Source organism: Cricetulus griseus, chromosome 2 (assembly GCF_003668045.3).
Source record: "Cricetulus griseus strain 17A/GY chromosome 2, alternate assembly CriGri-PICRH-1.0, whole genome shotgun sequence".
Classification (NCBI taxonomy): Eukaryota; Metazoa; Chordata; class Mammalia; order Rodentia; family Cricetidae; genus Cricetulus; species Cricetulus griseus.
In genome coordinates, this window is record NC_048595.1 from 281,881,710 (window position 1) to 281,905,717 (window position 24,008).

The following is a 24,008-nucleotide window of genomic DNA, read 5'->3' on the forward strand; positions in this document are numbered from 1 at the left end:
GGGCTGACAAGACTCTGGCTCAAAAAAACAAACCAAAAAAAAAAAAAAAAAAAAAAAAAAAGTCAGGGAGCCAGATGTGGTGTATACCTGTAATTGCAGCACTCTGAACGTTGAAGGCAAGACCATCAGAACTTCAAGGTCACCCTTGGCTACATAGTAAATTTAAGGCTAGCCTCAAGACATCAGAATAAAAAGAAACAATACCGGGGTTTTGTGCGCACAAGTAAGTATGCGCCCAATGAGCAACACCCTAAGTCCTGTTCCAACTTCAAATTCCTTTATCGCTGAGCTGTCATGGCAAATTAATGGTAGTCTGGCTAGGAATGGCTTCCTTGGGGAGAATGGGACCAGATGAAGTGACAGGCTAGACTTGGACTCTTACCCAGCTCCCTGCTTCCTGTCTATGCAACACAAGCAGATACTTATCCTGAAAAGGCCTTGGCTTCCACACTGCCCAGCAATATGAATGCTTTGTAGGATTAGCATGAAGATAACACACTGGTCAGGGCTCTGTGCTTCTTCTTCCTACAGCCCCTCCCACAAGTGCTTCTGCTACCATGTATGCCTACCAGCCAGAAGAGGGCACCAGATCTCATTATAGATGGTTGTGAACCACCATGTGGTTGCTGGGAATTGAACTCTGGAAAAGCAGCCAGTGCTCTTAACCTCTGAGCCATCTCTCCAGCCCGAAGCTGTTATTTTCTAATTACGTGTGTGGGCTGAGTATGTGCACATGAGTGCCTGCAGAGGCCAGAAGAGGGGGTTGAATCTTCTGGAGCTAGAATGGTGTGAGCCACTCAACATGAGTGGTGGGAACAAAACTTAGGTCCTCTGCAAAAGCTAAACATCCTCTAAACCACTGAGCCATCACCCCAGCCCCAAACTGTTAGTATATTATTAATGAGAACAAAGCTTTATTATTTTAAATGAGAGACTGGGCTTCAGAAATGGCTTTTTAAAAAAAGGACTGAGAACTGCTGACCATTCTAATGACAGATCTGAGGAATAACCCTGGAAAGTCTGGGAGAATCCTGAGATCCCCTGAACATCCTTCAAGAGTGACACTAAAGCCTGCTGAGCTGGTGGCTCCTTTGGGAAGCAGGACAAGCCACTTTCCCCAGACACTGACAATCACAGCTGAGCTAGCAGACCTCATTTCTTAGTTGTCATTGTTGGCTCTTTTCTTGTTGTTTTGCTTTGGGTTGTTTGTTATTGTTTGCTTGATAGTTAAAGTTTTTTTCCTGCTTTGTTTTGTTTGGGCTTCTTTGAGACAGGGTCTTGGGATATGGGTGTGTGTGTGTGTGTGTGTGTGTGTGTGTTTGCTCTTGAACCTTGCACAGAGCACAGGTAGAGGTTAGAGGAGAACTGTCAAGAGTTAATCCTCTCCTTTCAACTTCCAGGTTCTAGAGCTCCAACACAGGTCACCAGGTTACCAATTGAGCCATCTCACCAGACCAGGACAGGCTCTTTCTATGTAGCCCTAGTTGGCCCTAGTACTTGCTACGTAGCCCAGACTGACCTTCATCATCCCCTGCCCTACCCTGGTAAGTGTGGGGATTACAAGTATGTTCCTCTATACCTGTCTTGGTTTTTTTGTTTTGTTGTGTTGTGTTGTGTTTTTTTTTTTTTGTTTTTTTTTTTTGGCAGGGTATAAGGAATTGTAGAGTAGAAGATAAAAATAAATTATGGTGTGCACACCCTTAGACCCAGCACTCGGGAGGCAGAAGTAGGCAGATCTCTGAGTTTGAGGCCAGCCTGGTCTAAAGAGTGAGTTTCAGATCAGCCAGGGCCACACAGAGAAACCTGGAGAGACAGAGAGAGAGGAAAAGAAAAAGGTGTGTTGTAGCCCAATTTCAGAGATCATATCTCAAAAAAATTAATTAATTAGTTAATTGTATTTACATTTCATTTTAATTTTTAAATGTGTACTAGGGATTAGTTCAGTTGGTAGAGTACTTACTTAGCATATACAAAACCCTGAGTTCATTCCCCAAGACCATATAAAAAAGACAATGTCAGGCTAGGGACTTGGTTTAGTAAGTAGGTAAAATACTTGCTGAGCAAGCACAAAAACCTGATCCTGATCCCCAATATTCACACATAAAGTTTAGAGCAGCAGTGTGCATGTGTAACCCTAGGACTCTGGAGGTGAGACTGGGGAGGAAGGGCTAACTAGCCAGCTACTCTAATCAAACAGTGAACACCAGGTTTAGGGAGAGAGCCTGTCTCAAAACATAAGGTGGAGGGTGATGGAGGAAGACACTTGGTGTCAGCCGCTGGCCCTCAGATGCATGTGTACTCACAGGTATGCATGTCTCTGTGCATGTGTGCACACACAAAGAAAACAAGAAAATCTAACCAGGTGTAGTGGCATCCACCTGCAATCACAACACTCAAGAGGCTGAGGCAGGAAACTGGTAAGCTAGAGGAGAGCCCAGGCTATGTGTGAGACTGTGCCTCAAAACAAATGTTTTTTTGTTGTTATTGTTTTGTTTTGTTTTGTGGTGGTGGTTTGAATAGATATGGCTCCCATAGACTCATGTGTTTGAATGCTTGGCCCAGAGGGGGTGGCACTACTAGGAGGTGTGGCCTTGCTGGAGTAGGTGTGGTCTTGTTAGAGGAAGTATGTCACTGTAGGGGTGGGGTTTGAGATTTCATATGCTCAAGCTATGCTCAGTGTGGCACAAAGACTCCTTCTGTTGCCTGCAGATGAAGATGTAGAACCCTCATTTCCTTTTCCATCACCATGTCTGCCTTCATGCCTGTGTGCTTCTGATCATGACGCTAATGGACTAAACCTCTGAACTGTAAGCCAGGCCCAATTAAGTGGTTTTCTCCCCCTTTATAAGAGTTGTCATGGTCATGGTATGTCTTCACAATAGAAATCCTAACTAACACAGTTTTGTTTTTTAGTTTTAGACATCTCACTCTGTAGCCCTGGCTAGCCCAGAATTTGTTATGTAGGTCAGGCTGACCTTCCACCCACAGAGAACCTCTGCTCCCAGAGTACTGGGACTCCGGGGGTTTACTACAACTCCCAGCATCCACAACTTTAAGCACAGTAATTATCAACAGCTCCAAACTTTCTGAGTCGACTGAAACAAATTTGTCTCCATGCTTAGCAGTGTTATTTCTGGGGTTTAAATAACCTTGGTTCTGTTTATGGGACTCTACTCAAGCTAATGAGGCCACCTTGAGTAAGTCACCTCACTGTTCTGGCCTGCAGTGGCCTCTTTATAAAATCAGAAATGTCTGATAGGATTCTGGTAGCTCTGAGATTCTAGATTCAATAGCAACTGCCATAGGCTGAGAGTCTAATTCATGCCCAGGTTTCTGTTACATGTATCCTCAGCAGTAGGATGTCATTCACAAAGGGCCCATGACTGTGATTCGACTAGCCTCCTCTGAGACACAGGCCCTGAGAAATGACTTTCCCATGAGCAGCAAGCAACCAGAAGGGTGAAGGGAACTCTGAGTGAACTCCCAACCACATAATCTCAGCTGTTGCTTGATTGTACAGAAGGAAGAACACTAGAACCGAACAGCTTGGGGAGGCTTTCAGGTCGGAAAAGCAACCAGCTTGATGTGGAAAAATCCAAACAAACAGCCATCTATGCCATGCTTCATTTCCTACTGGACAACAGATAATGAATTCCCTTCAGGGATGAAGGGCGACAGGCAGGGCCAGCCAGTGTGCCTGCAGCTCTTTCTGAGTCAGATCTGCAGCATAGACTTCATGATTTTGTTCTAAGCAAATTGAAACACTCCTCCCGGCATCAGGCACTACATTATTTCAATATAATGAAGGTATATGTGAGGAAATGGATTTGATATCTCAATCATGCTTACTCCTGCTCCTACCATGCATGCTGTCAAGACACACCTCACAGCATCCAGGGCCTGAAGCAGACATCAGCTGATTCCCAGACATGCCATGAAGATCCATGTACCTTCAAATAAAGCCTGACTCTGTTTTAAACATTTTTTTGTTCTTTCTCCCTAAACCTCATTCAAAATCAGGGCTGTTAGGCACGGGTGGCTTGCCGATGTTTTACCCAGTCATTAGCAAAGAACCATTGAACCCTGGCTGCACCAGGACATAACAAAACCATGGATCACCCACCTCTGTTCACTAAAAGCCATTGCAACTCAACCTAGGAATTAGATAACAATAAATAAATAAATAAATAAATAAATAAATAAATAAATAAATAAAGCATCCATATTGAGATATTGCATGCCCATGAAGATTGAGTCAGACCTTCAGGGGATCGTATCATTGTCCAATCCAGTGAACTAACTTTTGGAAAGTGCAGTCAACTTAAAAAGCAATCATCTGGATGGGACAGAGACAGGCCTGGAAATGGTATTAACATACTTAACCGGACCAGGCATGGTGGAGCACACCTGTTAAGCCAGCAACTGGAGAGGGAGATGGAGGCAGGAGGATCAGTCATTCAAGGTCAGCCCCAGCTACATAGTGAGTTCTATGCCAGCCTGGGCTACGTAGGCCCTGTCACAAACAAAGGAATAAATTCTTAGAGAAATAGAAGCCAGTGTTACAACAGTGGAAAAAGAATAGCTTAGGAGTCAGAGGAGAAGCAGCCTGAATACAAAGGGAAACCTAAACATCCCCCCACTCCCATACCCTTCACCTCAAGGGCTGAATTAATCAAAAGTCATCAGAACTCAGAGGAGAATCTGATCACTGCAATAAGAATCCCACAGGCAAGCTCCCTCCCTCCCTCCCTCCCTCCATCCCCCCCTCCCTCCTCCCTCCCTCCATCCCTCCCCTCCTCCTTCCCTCTCTCTCTCTCTCTCTCTCTCTCTCTCTCTCTCTCTCTCTCTCTCTCTCATGCACACACACACTCTTTTTCTTTTTGGGGAGCCAGACCTCATACTCTCGGTTGGGGCTTGAACTCACTGTGCAGCTCAGGCTGCTTCAAATTCACAGCAGTCTTTTGTGAGGAGAACATGACACACTGTAAGAAGGGAACAGGACTTGGATGCATCTCTAGGTGTGACCCTGCTTTGGGAAATGCAACCTTCCCTTACAAGACTTTATAGCTGACTTCTATAGGAAGGTGAGGGGGCCTTGGTACAAGCACTTTGAGGATGAGTCTTGGATGAATCTTAAGAGATCAAGATGGGTGCTCTGGTAGCATGGGGGAAGATAGGATTAGAAAAGTGTCCTGTAAACTGGGTGTAGTGGTGCACACCTTTAACCCCAGCACTCAAGAGGCAGAGGCAGATGGATCTCTGTGAATTTGAGGCCAGCCTGGTCTACAAAGTGAGTAGCGGGACAGCTAGGGCTACACAGAGAAACCCGGTCTCGAAAAATAAAAAGGAAGGAAGGAAGGAAGGAAGGAAGGAAGGAAGGAAGGAAGGAAGGAAGGAAGGGAGGAAGGAAGGAAGGAAGAAAAAACAACAAAAAGAAAAGTGTACTGTAGCCCAATTTCAGAGAGCCTAGAGTCAGACAGGATCACTAGGTCACTCTAGGAGCATTTTTTCTGCAGAAATTACTATCATGGTGCTGGAGAGGATGGATTAGAGGAAGGTGAGCCAAAAGGCATGGAGACAACAGAAACAGTTCAAGTAAGACTTGTCTGCCATCTTGACAATGACATTTGTCTGCATCCCTGAGGCACCAGCCTGGACTGTCTGTCCGATTTTGTTTTTGACTGATTAGCAAAAGCAACTAGAACTCAAAGAGTTGCAGCTTCCAATACGAACAGGCTGAATAGACTATAGGAGTTTTAATTTGTTTATTTTTTAAGATTTTATTTATTTATTATGTATACAGTCTTCTGCCTGCATTCCAGCAGAGGTCACCAGATCTCATTACAAATGGTTGTCAGCCACCATGTGGTTGCTGGGAATTGAACTCAGGACCTCTGGAAGAACAGTCAGTGCTCTTAACTTCTAAGCCATCTCTCCAGCCCCTGGTTTTTATTTTTTGTTTGTTTGTTTTTGTAGTCCTGAGAATCAAACCCAGGGCTTCATATGTGCTAGGCAAGAGCTCTACTACTGAGGTATATATATCCCCAGACCTCTTTTTACTGTGGTGTTTTGAGACAGGGTCTCACTAACTTTTCCAGGCCATCTTTAAGCTCACTCTGTAGTCGAAACAATCCTCAGACTTACAATCCTCCAGTCTCAGCCTCCAGGTAGCTGGAATTATAGATATATGCCACCAGGGCCAGCCTATAGTTTGTTTTTTAGTATCCATTTGATGTATAGTTTTGCATTCATGTGAATAAACATACCACTGAAACAGTTTGCCTCACAATTGTACTTACTTAACACGGAACTATAGAGATTTATAAAGCCTTGATTTTGCTCATAAATCCCATCATTTTCCCTCGACAGTTTACTGGATTTGTTTCTAATGTTTCACTCAAACATATGACCTTGTTCCTTCTGTCCTTTGCTGATTTAACTTGACCCATAGCATAAGTCAAATATCAATGAGCAAATTGCATCCTTGGCTCTCTGGAAAACATGACTGATGGTTGAGTTACACTTCAGAAGTCTGAGAAAACCATGGGAGAAGGGGATCGTCACAAACATCCCAAGAATATGATAAAAATTCACATGGGAGTTTGTTTTCTCTGGAAATGAGAATAGCTTTGGGGTAGTGATCTGCATCCATGGGGTGTATGAGTCATCTTTAATGATTACCTGTGTTAAGTCAGAGTGCCCATGGGCAATCCTAGCCCCCAAAAGGAGGGTTCTGTCTGACCTGAGGCCCTCACTCATCTCTTTGAATTACAATGTCTCAGAGCAAGAAGGGTAATAACCAGACACACCCTGGAGGCAATGCACTGTGGTGCTGGTCAGCTGCCTGGTCACAGCAAGACAAGGGAGATTGTCCTTTCACCTGGCCTTTTTGAAGATGCAATGACAATGGGGACTTGCAGTTTAGCTTGCTCTTACATGCTTTACTTGAACTCTAAACTAGTTGAATGAACACATCTTGGCTTTATGAGTTTGCTATTCTTTCTAAAAGAGTGACTCCTCCTTTTTTCCCCTTCCTCCTCCTCTTTCTCCTCCTCCTCTTCTTCCCTTCCTCCCCATTTTTCTCCTTGAAACGAACTTTTGAATCTAGACTTTGTCAGGTTGATACATGAGTTTGGGGACTGTTTATACTGAAACCATACACACATTCCAGAAGCCTGTCTGTTACTGATCTGAAATCACGGTGATGAGCCTTGGACTCACACAGAAACACCCAAGGGACCTTGGAAACCCTGCTCGACCGCTAAAATATGTAACGAAGAGATAGCTCAAAACTCACATTGTTGCTTTAAAAGAGTCTTGGGATTTAAAGAGAACAACTGTAAGTCAATGTGGGAGAAAACACCTCATGATAGAAACCTCTCCAAAGTGAACAGGTTGGGCTATCTCCACACACTAGCTTCCCTCTCTCAAGGACAGAATTGATAAGCCATCTTCAAGAAAAAGGTGTGGAGAGAAAGACCAGGGATGTCGGTCAGTTGGGAGAGTACTTGCCTTGCACACAGGAAGCCTTAGATTAGAGTTCCAGCACATCGTATATATAAATGCAGGTACCCTCAGAGTCCAGAAGAAGGCATCAGATCCCCTGGAGCTGAAGTTACGGGCAGTTGTGAATCCCCCCCAATTGTGGGTGCTGGGAACTGAACTTAGGTCCTCTGCAAGAACAATACTTGCTCTTAACTGCTGAGCCATCTCTCCAGTACCCAAAGAACACATTTCTAAACTTTGAAACAGACAAATTGCACTCATTAAATTGGTGTTGAGTGGCTGCCACTTTCACTTTCTGGTGCAGAAAAAAACCTAGAAGTGACAATGGTTTGCTTTGTCAGACTGCAACTATTGGGAGATGGTCCCCAAGAGTTCAGGGGATGCAATTATGATGCCTGATGCAATTATTAAGGAAGGGACATATAGGCACATGAGAACCCCACCAATCCTAAAGCCTAACGGTTCCTGCACATCCTAAGCAAACCTGGCTATTCACATGATCTCATAGGGAAGCCAGTAAGGTGGTTCGTGACTGTAGCCACAGCATTCTGGAGGCCAGGGGAGGAGAAATGCAAGTTCAAGACTAGCCAGGGCCTCATCTCAAACAAACACACACCTCATATAGACTAGCACCTGACTAGCTTCAGAAGCTGTGCCTTCAACAAAAAGCAAAGTATAACATGCTTCAAATGGGACAGTCCTTACACATTCCTTCTTTGGAAAGGCAGATAAGAGTATAGTGGTTAGAGTTGCCTTGATCTGTGATTAAGACTCTGTGTCATCAGGACTATAAGTCTTGATTGCCATTACCTGATTCTTCTGTGAAAAGAAAAAAGAAATGGCTGGGCTGTGGTGGTGCACGCCTTTGATCCCAGCACTCCGGAGGCAGAGGCAGGCGGATCTCTGTGAGTTCGAGGCCAGCCTGGTCTACAAGAGTTAGTTGCAGGATAGACTCCAAAGCTACAAAGAAACTCTGTTTTGAAACCCCCCCAAAAAAAGAAATGTGTGTATATAAAATTGTATATGCATATATACACATATGCACATATCATATTTGCATCATTGAATTTCATCAAGTCCCTTTGGACTACCAAATAGTAAAATTACAGACAGTGCTTTTCTGTTTGCTTGTTGCTGTTTTGCTTATTGCCAACTCATATTCTGGTATATTGCTATTCTGCCTGCCCAGTATCCAGTGCTCTTTTTCTAGAAATCATACTGTAGTGATTTATTGGGAAACCACATTTCTACCCTGGAGTGACTCTGATAGGGCAAACCCATCACTGGATCCAAACATAAGTTGGACTGCCAGTAGCTAGGATTGTGTTAAGGACAGAAATGCCACCCAAACTGGGGTAGTATATACCAATCTTAAAACTTCGGTGGTGGCAGGGCTTGGAGAGTGAAGGACAGTGGGCACTTCATATCTGATCCAGAGAAACGATCTCACCTGACCTGAACCTGCAAGGACTTTGCTATCATTCCTTGAACAACCCAGTAGACCCACTATTTGCATAGCATTTACATGCTCTGTGTCATGATCTGAACGTTTAAAGTACTGGAGAGGACAGCATAGGTTATATGTAAATGAGATGCCTTTGAAATAAGGGACTTGAGTACCTTCAGGCCTGGCCATCCTGGAAAGGCCTGGAATCCATCCCCATGGAGACCAAGGACAAGTGTTTTGTCTCTGGGGCTGTGGGGTTAGTGAGAAATAAGACTTCATTTGCTAGGTGCCACCTGGTGAGAGACATCTTGAGAACAGAGCCACAGAAGGGAAGGGAAAGTGAAAGATGGAGAAAGCAGCCATGCCCTGATGACATTTCTGTAAGCCCCTGGATTCAAGCAGGACTAAAGCAAACCATTTCCCTAAGCTTTTCAGTTCCTGAGCCAATATACACTATTGCCAGACTTGGGTTATGTTTCTGTCACTTGCTATCTCAAGAGCGTTAAAATTAGAATAGAAGCCAAGCTGCCATGGCACATTAAAAAGAATCCATCCTGGAGGGGTGGGAGGCATCATGCCAGGGGTCTGGCTGAGTTGTCTTAGACAATCCTATTGAGAAAGAATCTACTTGGTGATTACTTGTTTTGGGGTTTTGGTTTTGGTTGTGGTTTCGCAAGGCTGGGTATCAAGCTCAGGGCCTCGTGTACATACACCAGGCTAATGCTTTACCATCGACTATACACCCAGCCAACCGTGAGCCTTTCTGATTTGTGTCTTAATTATCGTCTTGACAATTGGGTTCTTTAAAATATGATTTGCTGGGCCTAGGGACATAGCTCAGTTGGTAGAATACCTGCTGAGCACACATGACACTTTATAAGGGGCATTGATGTGTCTTTCCTAAGTATTGTCCCTTCTGATTTGACTTTGTGAATGTACATTAGTAAAGCACGAACCATCTGGAGTGAATTGGGGTTGGGTCCAGGCTGACCACTTGTGTTAGCTCATGCATAGTGAGAATCCTGAGTTCCCCATCTGAGACTAAGTGTGAGGGACATAAGGATATCATCTCATATGGGGGTCTAAGGGAACCAGTTGACAGTATGAAACATCTGGAAGCTTGCTTCCTCTGAGGGATTGTGGAGTTTCCAAATTCACTTTAAGAAAGTGTGCATATTTAAATTGTATCCAGTTAGAACAATGTTTCTCAATCTATGGGTCGAGACCCCTGTGGGGCCAAACAACCCTTTCACAGGTGTCACATATCAGATATTTATATTATGATTCATGACAGTAGCAAAATTACAGTTATGAAGTAGCAACGAAAAAAGTTTATGGTTGAGGGTTACCAAAACATGAGGGATTGTATTAAAGGGTCATCGCATTAGTAAGGTTGAGAACCACTGAGTTAAATAAAACCAGGTAGAACCTGGAGCCCCAATACAACGATTCGCTAGTTCAAGCGTCCGAGTTGAGGGGTGCATGCAACAGACATGGCTCAGATGAAAGCATTTCGATCGCTCTACTCTGAAAACCGGAGCACATTTTCTACAGCTTAAAGCAGGGGTGCAGGGGGACGTTTCCATTGCTATTTCATGCAGGTCATGAAATATTCAGCATTACAGGTCTGCTGCAGTCCAGCTCTCCAGAAACCCACTTTTTTAAGCGGCAGAGTGAGGTGGTTGGTTTCATATTGTGGAAAGATCATTTTTGATGCTGCCCAGGGGATGAACTAGGAGAGAGCAGATGGGCCAAGAAGGCAAGATTTAGGACAAGCCATTTGATAAGTGACAAGGGCAGAGGATGTCGGATTACAGCAGAGGGTCCCCGGGGGACACTTGTTCGGCAGAGTACGGAGAGCGGACTGAGTATTGGTCCCTCAAAAGATAAGCCTACTCGGAATCAGATGAATATGGCCTTATGTGGAAAAAGATTGCTGCAGATGTATTGATATGAAGTCATCCTGCATTAACTATTTGTCCTCACAAGAGATGGGAGGAAGACTGGAGGCCCGGGCAGAGGAGAATGCTGTGAAGAGAGACAGGCAGAGGCCTGTCACAAGGCCAGGAATGCTTGGAAGAGAGAAAGAACAGAGGAGTGGGTGGGGTCTCTGCCACATTTGGAGGGCTCCTGGCCCTGCGGACAGCTCACATCCAGACGCTGCATGCAAATGAGATTTTCCTAAAAAGAAAAGGGCTAAAATCACAAACAACACCAGCAGAAAGGTGTTAACAAGTTATCTAAATTGTTCTATTCTCAATAAAAACTCTGAAGTAATATATGGGGTTAAAGTCTGATTGATAGGAGAAGGAGCGAAGTGACCAGTGACTTCCTCTCTGTCTCCTTCCTCCATCCAAAAGCCCCTCCCTACGACTTCCGGAATATGTCCTTGGTCTTCCAAAACCTCTATGGCTAATTTTGGTCAGCTAGTCTATAGCTCTGCACTCTGATTCAAGGTAAACTTTATTGGCACAGTGGAGTAACAGTGCGAACAATTCTCCCACAACAGAAAGAAATGGATGGATGCATAAGAATCCTCCTAGCCGGGCGTTGGTGGCGCACACCTTTAATCCCAGCACTCAGGAGGCAGAGGCAGGCAGATCTCTGTGAGTTCGAGGCCAGCCTGTTCTCCAAAGCGAGTGCCAGGATAGGCTCCAAAGCTACACAGAGAAACCCTGTCTCAAAAAAACAAAACAAAACAACAACAACAACAACTAAAAAGAATCCCTGTAATGGACTTGACTACATCCCAAACTGAGAGAGGCAATTCCTCAGTCTGAAGTTCTCTCTTCCCAAATGATTCCAGCTTGTTATCAGATTAACAAGAAAAACCTAACCAGTACAGGGCACCGTGGAAGTGGCCACAATGACAAGGTATTTATTCATGAACTGAGGAATAAGCTTGAAGAAGGGGATATACCGAGAGGTGGAAGGACCACTTGAAGATGTAAGTGGAGACTTAACCTTGAACACCAAATAAAACACCTTTTCCAAGTCACAGACTGGAGAGGCATTATAAGGACTTGTGTGCAAGCAGACTCGTTGGGATGGTATAGGTTGGAATCATCAGAGGAGGGCACTGGAATGGCCTTGGTTTTCACACAGGAAGCAAGACCATGTTTGTTTCCTAAGGCTGCTATAAGAAAGTATCACAAACTGTGGTTGACAGCAATGGGAATACGTTCTCTCACAGACAGGGACAAACCAGAGCCATACTTCCTCTGAACCCTCATGGAGAGTCCTTTTTTTCTCTTCCAGCTTCTAGCGGCCCCTTGACTTACAGCCCTGCCACCCCAACCTTTGTCTCTCTCTGCTCATTTTTTCCCCTTCTGTATCTCTAGATTTTCTAATAAAACCTCTAGCCCTCTTAGATTAGAGCCCGCCTAAAATCTCTTCTGGTCTTGGTTATTATGTGATTGCCAAGTACATCCAGGCTGCCTGTGTTTTCTAATGTGCCCTAAATCTGTGCTATCTGTACAAAATGAGCTCATTGGGATGACCCTCAATCCAGTAAGAATAGCATCCTAATAACAAAGGGATATTTGCCCACAGGAATGCATACAGATGAGGTGAAGCAATACAAGGTGAAGGTCATGCAGAATCCCAGGAGAGAGCCAGGACCTGACCATTCTCCCCCAGATCCCTGAAAAGGAGCCACCCCTGTTGACACCATGATGTCAGCCTCTCAGCTGCTAGAACCATAAGACAAGGCATATCTGTCATTTAAGTCATCTGGAGTGTGAACATATATTAAGGCAGCCCTAGCAAATGAATGCAGTTGTTCCTCCACAGCCAAAGTGGAATAGGGTTCAGAATACCAGATCTCAAACTCATTGGATGCTCAAGTCTGTCACATAAATGGTGAAGAATTTGCATATAACCTATATATGTTGAATCTTGAACCATCGCTGGAATACTTGGAAGACAACACAATGTAAATGATATGTAAATAACTGTTTGCTGTATTGTGTAAGAATTAATAAGAACAAAGCCTACTCACGTTCAAAATCTTTTTTTTTTTTAATATTTTGACCCAGGTTGGTGAAAAGCACAGATGTAAAACTTGGAAACTCACAGCGTTCTCTGCAGAGGATCCACCAAGTAATCATGTACAGTGTAGATTCTACAGGTTTCTGGAACTCTCTCAGCATCCCTGACTCTTCACTCACCTAGTTATAAGAATTAGCCTGAGGCAAGTTGGCAAGTCACTGACCTGGTTCTCATGCTCCTTCCTCTTCCTCTTCTTTTTCCTTTTCCCTCCTGGCAAATGAAGAATCCTTCGCAGTCAAAAAGCATGCAATCATAGACAGGGCGGGACCCGGAGACAAGGCTGTCACCACACACAGGATGCTGGTGCAAAATGCTTAGAAATCATCTCTACCCTCTCCTATGGTGGGAGGAGCAGGTGGCCTACAGTCTTCCCTGGGGAGTTGGTTGTAAGTATCCCATGTACTATTTTAGTGAAAACCTGATGCCTTCACTTCTATAAGCTTGGCTAGGGACCAACTGTCTACCACCATTCTTCACCCTCGCCCACTTTCTTCTGCCCTCCGCTCAAGGAAGCCAGACATGGAAGGGTATTGAGGCAAGGCAATATAGACAGCCAGAGTCATCCCCCCTCCTCTTAACCCCTACTTGGCTCTTCCAGGCTCCCTGTCCGTCTTTGAAGTGGCCTAAAAGTCTAAAGGCCACACTCAAATCTCACATGACAGTAACAGCAACGGCCATTAGAAGAGGTACAAGTCAATTTCCTCCAAGAGAGACAAGTAAGTTTACAGCCTATGTGACATCAGAATATGAGCAGAGGTCACTGCTAACTAAGCATGTCACACACTAAGACTGTAGTTATTTTTCATTGACAATTCGCACAGACCATGGGGAGATAATGTAAGTTGGGAAAAGGACATCGAAAGCTGTGTAGGTAGAGTGGTGTGCAACCATAATCCCAGTATAGAGGAAGGAAAAGCTGGAGAATTTAAAACCTCAAACTCCAGGCCATCCTGGGCTACCCAGCTATCTCACAAAACCAATATCTAGGGCTGTAGCTCAGAAGTAAAGTGCTTGCCTACGATGTACAAGTCCCTGGGTTCCACCCTGTGGTAGGTAGTATGATTGAGAAATGTCCCTTGTGGGACTGTGTCTTCAAAACCTTGGTCTCTTGTCAGTAGCTCTATTAGGGGAGGTACTGGAACCTTTTAAAGATGCGGGCTTACTGGAGGACTACAACACTAAAGGTGAGCTTTGAGAGTTTACAGCCTCACCCCGCTTCCGGTTCACTCCCTACTTTCTGTGTATGGTTGACGAAGTGACCTTTCTGCTCTGGCTGCCGCTGCCATGCCTCCCTAGGAATTATAAACACTCCCTCTGAAACCATAAGCCCAAATAAACTCTTTCTTTCCTAAATCACTCTTGGTCATAGTGTTTCATCACAACAGGAAAGTACCTGATGTGTCCCCAGCTCCCCCAAAAAGGCAGGAAAAAGGGGAAAGAACAAACTGTTCTTGTGAAATGTGAAGCCCTCTGTATGTCATAAATCACCTTCCTAGCTGTCATTGCCCCTCTTCAACACCAGCCCTCTTCCTCTGTGACTTGCTTGTCTCACTACCTTTTATTGAATAGTGTCTCTCACCAAGAACTTGGATGGGCAATTTGATAGGCACATTGTGTCCATTTAGCAAAGCAACATCAATAATTTACCCACTAGGATTTGCGACCTCCCCAGCCATGAACTTTTGATTGTGGTTACAGTAGTAGGTGTGAATTTCCTCCCCCTGTGTAGCAGACATCAACTCCACTGAAGAGGTTGGTTATACCCAGAAAAGACTTACCTATATTGCACTAGTGGCCTCATCTTGCAGGCCAGTGAGTATCGTGGCACACAGAGTCCACAGCTGAGTAAGATTGCTTATCACAGTTCAGTACCTTCAGGCACTGTGAGGGCTGGATGGCAGAAAGGAAGCTTCCAGCTTAGCTCTAGTTTGACTTTTCAATGTCCTGTGACCAAGGTAGATGACATCTTCAGCAAGAGTGCAACTGATACAGTAGCAATTGCCTGTGTTGTTAGAGAACTTTAGGTTTCTCAACTCATAGAGAGGTAGCCTACCCATAGCATTGGGATTTTCATTTAACCTATTTAGCCATAGATTCAGTGAGCAGCTTTATCTACCCATGCAGGGTACCTCTGCTCAACTCCATTTTCTTTTGTTTGATTTGTTCCTTAGTTAGCTTACCAAGTACCGTGTATCCCTATGGCTTTTTCACACATCCTTCGCTTTGGATGGCCCTTACCATCACTACCTCCTCCTCTTCTGCTCTCTTACCCACCTCCCTTCTTTTTTTTTTTTTTAAAAAAATATTTATCTTGTATACAGTGTTCTGCCTACATGTATGCCTGCAGGCCAGAAGGGGACACCAGATCTCATTATAGATGGTTGTGAGCCACCATGTGGTTGCTGGGAACTGAACTCAGAACCTCAGGAAGAGCAGCCAGTGCTCTTAACCCCTGAGCCATCTCTCCAGCCCCCACATCCCTTCTTAAATCTTCCTACTTGAAGCAGTTCTCTCCCCTTGCATAAGCACACCACTTTACTCTAGCTTAACCTCATCTTACTGCACTGCATCTACAGCACTGCATTGACCCTAGTTCCAAATAGTCACACTCTGAGGTCCCTGGGAGGATGTGACTTGAGAAGTGACATGATGCAATGTGCCTGGATAGCAGCCATCATAGGAAGGAATGACTACAGAAACAGTGTGTGCAGAGTGGCTTACATATTTCTTTAAAGTGCCCTTAATTCTGTGCTTTAAATGTAAACATTTCTATGGTTTATGTTGGCAAGAATCTTTACAGCGTTTTATACACATTATTTAATTTGAACTTTACCACAAGTCTATAATTAGCCTCATTTTAAAGATGAAAGAAAGAAGCTGCAGAAACCGTATATGAAATTGCCCCAAGTCGAAGAGAAAAACCAATGGAGAAATTGAGAAAAAAGCCAAGGCCTCCGAGCCCAATGCTTGACGGAAAGAGCCGGTTGCAGCTGGTGATCATGGAGTCCCTGCCTTCATCTTTTATCTCTAACCATTGCTTCCTTCTCATCTTCTTCTTCCTCCTTCTTCTGCTTTCCTTCCCCCTCTTGTTTTAACTCTGCCTGCTTCTTTTTCTTTGAGATCGGAGTCTCACGATAGCACACACTGTAGCCAGCATAGGCTGACCTCAAACTCAGTCATCCTGCCTCAGCCTCCCAGTAGCTAGAGTCCCAGGTATGTATCCATCCTCCATCTTTTCACAGAGCTGATGTGTACAGAGTGGGCTGTCATGTGCCAGCACTGGGATAAGATGAATTTTGGGTGGGACATCACAGACACTGTCTGACCTGCCTAATGACACTCAAGCAGCTGGCAGATCAGCAGGAAACTAGTAATTAGAGCACTGTGTGTTCAGGGAAGTGACAGGGTGGTGAGGAGACCCAAAGGCCACTGGGCCATGCAACCAACTCAGACCTTGACGGGCAGGAAAGGCTTCCACAACAAATGACAACCAGGCTTGATTAAGGATTACCATCCAGGACAAGGACATTGGAAGAGCTACAGACTTCTAGACATCTGTCCCTGCTTCAGGGTCCCACTGCCCTCCAGGTCAGCAAGCCCGTATTTGTGTCACCAGTCTCTTTTGCAGGCAGCAATGCTCTGGACCTAGCCTGAAAACCAAGACTTAAGGGAGAGTACCATGAGGAAGACAAGAGGCCCATATCTGCCAAGCCAGTGTAGAGGCTTGCTTAAAGTCAGTCTCTTCCCGGTGAGATGGTACCAACGGCAGAACTAAGAGAGTGTCTGACTCTCCACAGTTGTACCCCCAGTACTCATTTCTGGGGCTAGCAGAGAGTCTTCCAGTATCACAGGGAAAAGGACTTAACTGGCATACATCATTTAACACTGACCATTTCTACTAATGCCAGAGAGGATGAGGAGAAACGCTGTGGTTGAGAAGTTCTCATACCTAAAGTGGATTTGCAAGTCACAGAATCACTCCAAAGATGCCCGTGGTCCTTTATCTATCTTTCACCACCAGCCCCCAGAATTTACATGGTAAATATGCTGCCTCCCAAAGTTCTTCTCTCAGCGAAGAGATGTTTGGTTAAACCGAAAAGATAGAAAATGGGGCGTTGCAGCCAATCCAGCTGAGGCAAGCATCCTCTACTGTTTACCCGCTAACTGTGGTTTCTGCTGTCAAGAGTCATGTCTGCTCTTGTGTGGAAGAAGAAATGTGCACAGCACTATGCACCAGCCAATCGGTGACTAGTGATTGACGAAGAGCTGTGAGACATTAGGCTCCCTAAGGGAGAGCTTAAAGCCAAAGCCCTTGTCTCTGAAAACTCCTATATGACAAGGGAGGTCATTCATTTTCTGCATTGGCCTTCTCACCAGATAAAAGCCTACCACTGTATATCTTTTATTTTGTCCCAAGTTGAAGGCCAGGATTGCTCTAGTTGGGATGATACGTGAGCATGGCTGTTGTCCAGACCTAAAGCTGCCCCCAGCTGCTCTGCTCTGACTGCTCCAGATGTTCCCTGCAGCAGAAAAAATCCCAAAGACAGGGGAACAACCCACACACAGTACCTCAGAGGCTCTTGATAGGCTGGGCAGGGTGGAATCTCGCCTTCATGCATATGACCCATCCATGAAGGTCCCCAGTGACAGATATAGCTCTGGGGCCATAGCATCCATTGCCAGTAACATTTTTTGAGGGTTGTCCAGCTCACTTTTTATTGCTGTGATAAAGACCATTACCAAAAGCAATCTGGAGATGAAAGGGTTTATTTGGCTTGCACATCCAGTTCACTGAGGAAAGACAAGACAGAATTCAGGCAGGGCAGAAGCTTGGAAGTCAGAACTGAAGTAAAGATGGAAGAACACTGCTTACTGGCTTGCTCAGCCTGCTTTCTTATACCACCCAGGACCACCTGCCCAGGGTGGCACCACCCCCAGTGGGCTAAGGCCTCCCACACCAATCAAGAAAATGTGTCATGGATTCGCCTATGATAGAGGCAGTGCCTCAGTTGACATCACTAGCTTGAGTCAGGTTGACAAGAAACTACCCTGCACCAACCAAGCATTTACCACATACCTGGCACAGTCACTCACTTAATATACAACCCCTAAGAAATAAGCTGTTGCCAGTGTCTTCTCTGTACACGTGCAAGAACTGACGTATGGGAAGTTTAAGCCACTTGTACAGAATGTGGCAGAGTCCGGACTTGGTTCCAGGTGGTCAGAGAGCAGAGCTGGCACATGAATCTATGATGTCATGTTGCTCTTGGCCAAGTCTTGCCTAATTCCTTCTGTTCACCAGTTTTGTCTAACTATAACAAGATACCTGGAACAATGAATTACAGAAAGAAAAAAAATTTTTTTGAACTCAGCATTTCAATGGTTCCAAAAGTCCAGAAACTGTTGAGCTGGTTGCTTTGGGCTACCCAAGATGATGGAAGTGTGTGAACCAGGGAACAAAGACAAATACAAAAGGCGAGCACCCCACAAACCCATGTGGGGCATATTGCAATGACTGAAGGACCTCCACTGAGCTCATCTTTCCAAAGTCCCACTACCTCCTACTGACCTGCAAACCAGGGCTGAAGGGGACAGTCAGCATCCTAACAGTAGCATTGTTGTGAACATATAAAAAAAGTCAGTCCTTAAAATGAACCTCAAGTCACTCAAGATGGAGAGAATTCCAGTCAAGGCAGTCACTGCACGTAGATGCTCAATGTCCTGTAACTAACTACAGTGACAGAAGCAACTTTAGGAAGAAAGGGACATTTTTTTCTTGACTCACAGTTCCATGGCACAGCCCACCATGGAGGGGAAGGCATAGTAGCAGAAGTGTGAGGCACTGGTCACATCTGCAGGAAGCAGAAATGAATGCTGGCACTGAATCTGCTTTCCATTATTATTATTATTATTATTATTATTATTATTATTATTTTATTTATTTTAGTCTGAGACCCCCCACCCATGGAATGGTGCCAGACACATTTAGGGTAGATCTTCCCACCAGAATCAATCTAATCTAGGAAAACCCTCACAGTCATGCCCAAAGGTTTATTTCCTCAGACATGTTAGGTATAAACTTCAGACAAGGGAGTCTGACTTTGCCCAATGAGTTACCCTGGGAATGAAGACAAAAGGCCGCATGTGTGTAATGTGAAGGCCATAAAGTCAAGGGGGCTTAGACTGGACCAAGGGAGAGAGGAAGGTATCAGAGCCAGCTTGTGACATAGGAAATTGATGTCAACCAGCTGCCAGGGACTCTGCCTCACAATCAATCACCTGGATTGCAAACAATGCAAATGTCTGTGCCCCAGTACAGCAGACTGTTGTTGGGGACAGAGCCAGGAGACCAGGTAGACAAGCTTTCCTGAGAGATATGACTGCACTGTGCGGGCTCTGTTGTTGAAGTTAGCGTCCAAAGTAAAAGGTTTCATTATGGACTTCTCATAGATGCTTGTTCTTCCTGGTCTTCTCTCTCACTCCACTCCCTTTCACTGCTGCCCCTCTCCTGTTGCCTACCCCCCTCACAACCCACCCCCCTCACCTCCCACCCACCCACACCATTCACACCACCTGAATTTCTTGCAGTCTAAAATATGGAGATCGGAGAAGGAGAAACTTGAGGGAACAAGGTACAGGAAGGAGCCCCACTGTGCTCTCAGAAGACAGAGGGACAGTCCTAACCCCACAGGCTGCTGGGGTCTCTGGGGTCAAGGGGACACCTGCTGTGTAGTGAGGAGAGACCCAGAGTGAGAGTCAGAGAAAACTATCCATCTCCTTTGCAAAGGTACCTAGGGCTGTCCTTCCTACTAAAACATTCCCTTGGCCTGTAGAGTCAGGAAGGACAGCAAGGAGGGGAAGGGACAACAGGAAGCAGGGAGGCCACAGAGGATGGGACTCTGGCCAGGAGCAGGGGGTGTTTGACCATGGGGCAGGAAGCGGAAATACAGGAGTTTCCTATCAGGACAGGATGTCCCCTCACATTCCTTTCAGGAAAGGGCCCCCTGTGTCCTGTACAGGGTGAGAAATGGCATCCAGCCTCTGCCTGTGTGCACTTGATTCCCATAGGGCAAAGGAGGAGGGGGGAGGGGCATTCCTATACATACATTTTCAACTGTTAATTTTTTTTTCTTTTTTTGAGACAGGGTTTGTGTCACCCAGACTGGCCTTAAACTCACTAAGATGACTAACCTAAAGATGACCCAGAACTCCTGACCTCCTGCTTCACCCCCCAAAGACTGGGATTACAGATTCGGCCACCATGCCCAGTTTGAGAGTTCAGTCTTCACTACTATGATCAGTTTGAGCAGAAGAGAGGAACCTGGATCCACCCCCTGAGAAGGAAGCAGCTGTTTGCAAAGGGTGATCCGGGAGGCCCGCCTGAAGGTCGAGGTGAACAATTCTGTTACCAGGAAATGGCAGTGAGCATAAGATTTCCTTTCAGAGTGTGTGTGTGTGTGTGTGTGTGTGTGTGTGTGTGTGTGTGTGTGTGTGTGTTACTGTGAAAGGAACCTAGGACCTTACACACACCGGGCAAGTGCAGTACCTGAGCTACACCCTCTCACCTAGAGGGTTTCTCTCCTTTACTCCAGCTTTTGGACAGAGGTCTTGATCAGATGTCTGGTGACATCGCATCCACTGGGTGCTCCCTCTCCTCTATAATCTCATGTAACTGCTCATTACCACTTTGCCCAGGAGCCCCTTTAACACATCTACAATCTTCTAAAACCCAGCTCCCAAACATTGAGATTGGGATAGGGGTTGGGGCTTGAAGAGTTACCAGCCCTCCTTGGCCTAGATCCTGGGTCAAACAGAGGCCCCAGGCTCTGTACTCCAGCCACCTGGGTATGGAAGGAGGGACCAGTAAAAAAGAGAAAAGTAGAGTATGTCAGGGATTCGGTAGCTGGGGTATTTCTGAGGAGGGCTATGGGGTCAGACGTATCTGGGATGGAGACAGTCACCAAGCAGATGGTGGTAAAAATTTAAACATGTATGTCAAGGTGCCACTTTGAAGACAACCCTGACTTTACTGTTGCTGTTCAACTAATGAGGACTCAGAGCCTGGATAGGGATCTTGGTAGAATCATGGCCTAGGGCTGCTGGCACAATGTCCCACCAACTAAAACAACACAACTGCCCTGTCAGTGCTGGAGTTCCCACAGTTTCTGCATCTGAAAATTGGATATCAAGGTGTCATCAGTGTTGGACTCCCTCTCCTTGCATTTCTTGGCTGCCAGCTACTCTGTTCTCTGCCACCATCGAGGGCACAGGCCACCTTCCATCTCAAAGCACTTACTTACATGGCAATCTCCTTAGCTATGTGCCTCCTCTCTTCAGATAAAGACACCCATCATCAGGGATTCAAACCCGCTCTAATGACCTCATAATCCAAGGCTGTCTGCAAAGATTCGTCTTTCAAACAAGGAGCATGGACCCAAGATGTCAGCATATCTTTCTGGAGGACGATTCAATCCATAACGGTTCTAATTTTATTTCTGTTGCTATAATTAAAAAAGAAAAACTCGACAAAAAAGCAACTAAGGGTACATAGGGTTTACCTTAGCTTGCAGGTTACAGTCCATCACAGAGCTTGGGAGACAAGATATCTGGAACTAAAAACATCATTCCACATCAAGAGAAGAAGAAATGAATGTATATAGGCTATGATTAACTAACCCCAAACCAGGGGATGCTGCCACCCACTTTGAGACTCAGTCTTCCCACATTAATTGAGATAATCAAAACAATGCCCCACAGACACACCCACAGGCCACCCTGATTTAGACAATCCCTCATTGAGATTCCCTTCCCAGGTTACATGAAACTGACAATTAAAACCAACCATCTGCCCCAAATAAATAAACAATTCTGATGGTTCTGGGAAAAGCCTTTCAAATATGTGAAGACCTTCCAATATCTTCTTAAGGGTCTCACTCCTTAGTCTTAGGCCAGTGGTTCTCATTACATGAAATGTATCCTATATATCAGATATTTATATTACAATTCATAAGAGTAGCAAAATTACAGTTATGAAGCAGCAATAACACAATTTTATGGGTGGAGGTCTCTGCAACTTGAGGAACCATATTGCAGCATTAGGAAGGTTGAGAACCACTGCCTTAGATTGACCTGGAACTCCATATGTAGCCCAAGACATCTAACTCTTTTTTTGTTTTTTGTTTTTTGTTTTTTGTTTTTTTTAGGTAGGGTTTCTCTGTGTAGCCTTGGCTGTCCTGGAACTCACTCTGTAGTTCCAAGATCTGCCTGCCTCTGCCTCCCATGTGCTGAAGAGAGGGATGATGGTCGATGAGATGGCTCAGTGGATAATGGACCTGATGCCCAAGGATCAAGGCTCAATCCCTGTGACGCACGTGGTAGAAGGAGACAAGTGACTCCCACAAATTCTTCTCTGATCTCCACATGTGCCAACATACACTAACTGAAATAAAATATAATAAAAATACTTACTAAATACCTCTTCACCTAGTTAAACTTGAAAGACTGAGTGTTAGTCAGATAACAGTCAGATCATATGTAGAAATAGAACACTGGCCCACAACCTCTATCCACTTGCCCAGAAAACCAGACTCATAGCTACAATTAATGGTCAGGCAGCTGCTTATGATCAGCCATACTATCTCTAGTAATAGTCCAGAAACTAGACAGCTACTCCAAAGAATTGGGACTTGATTCATGATAGCCAGCTTCTGTGCATTTTGTCTCTCCTTCTAACTCTGGACCCAAGGAAAACCAAATATCATGCACCTAAGGAAGGAGACCCCCAAACAGTGGGAGCTTCCTCCCAGACCCCAGATTAGGCATAAACCACACCCAAACACTTGTTTTCACAGAGAGATCCTTTATTAAATGGGTAAGAAAAGCTAAAGTGGTTGCTCTGACTCAGGCAGAAAAATAGCAACAAAGACCTTGCAGGTGTCATTTTTTGCTGCTGTTATTGTTTTGTTTTGTTTTTTGTTTTTTGAGGCAGGGTTTCTCTGTGTAGCTTTGAAGCCTGTCCTGGCACTCTCTCTGTAGACCAGGCTGGCCTAGAACTCACAGAGATCTGCCTGCCTCTGCCTCCTGAGTGCTGGGATGAAAGGTGTGGGCCACCACTGCTCAGCACAGGTGTACTTTTTAAGGGGAAAAGAGGGGATGTCTGAGTTAGAATGGCCTAGGGTTCAGTGGTAAAGGAGATAGGGATGAGGGAGAAGGTTAGGGGACAAGAGAAAGGAAGGGTGTTTGTCCCAGGGGAACAAAGGACTGCCTCTGGATAGAGGAGACAGAAGTGGCACCTAGTCCAAAGGTAAAGAAGGAAACCAGTGACAAGATGAGGTGTTTTTAATTGGATGTGTTAATTAGGTAAGTCAAAGGGGGCTTTTGATTGCTGGGCTTTGGTCAGTCTCAGGAGGAGGAAGTGGCCAAATAAAGGAATAGACCTTGGCAACTAGCTTTAGGAATGTATTCTAATGGTTTTTAGCAAGGCAGAGAGAATGGTGGAGAAGGGCAAGGCCTGCCAGAGCCACACGCTGGAGTGGGCTAGTGTCCCTTCACCGACTCTCCCCACCAGCTTCAGTAGCACAGCAGCCTACGGTCAACAGTAGCTTTTGAGAAACTCTGCAGGTTTCAGCGCCAGTTTGGGTCAGCTGAGGTGTCCTGCTTCATGGACTGAACAGCCACTGGGTTTTCAGTCCCTCAGCATGGGGGTCACTCTGGTTAACTGTCCAGTTCCTATATACACAGACACACACACACACAGACACACACACACACACACACACACACACACACACACACACACACACACACACACATATATATATTATATATATATATATATATATATATATATATTGTTCTGGTTCATCCTAGAGAACACTGACTAGTTCATCCTAAAACGGATACCTGGTCAAGGCCACGAGGGTTGAACAAGAGGCAGACTTGAACCCAGAAACGTTGAATGGAGGTATTGGGCATGTACCAGGGTGATGACACTTTTTGGACAGTG

General features: G+C 45.2%; 1 non-coding gene across 1 annotated transcript; it reads left to right on the forward strand.

Annotated features, from left to right (window-relative positions):
• The first annotated feature begins 8,188 nt into the window (after positions 1-8,188).
• On the forward strand, positions 8,189-8,321 carry LOC113834108. The gene has a single exon (XR_003482407.1). It is a non-coding gene; the product is annotated as a U8 small nucleolar RNA (small nucleolar RNA).
• The last annotated feature ends 15,687 nt before the right edge of the window (positions 8,322-24,008 follow it).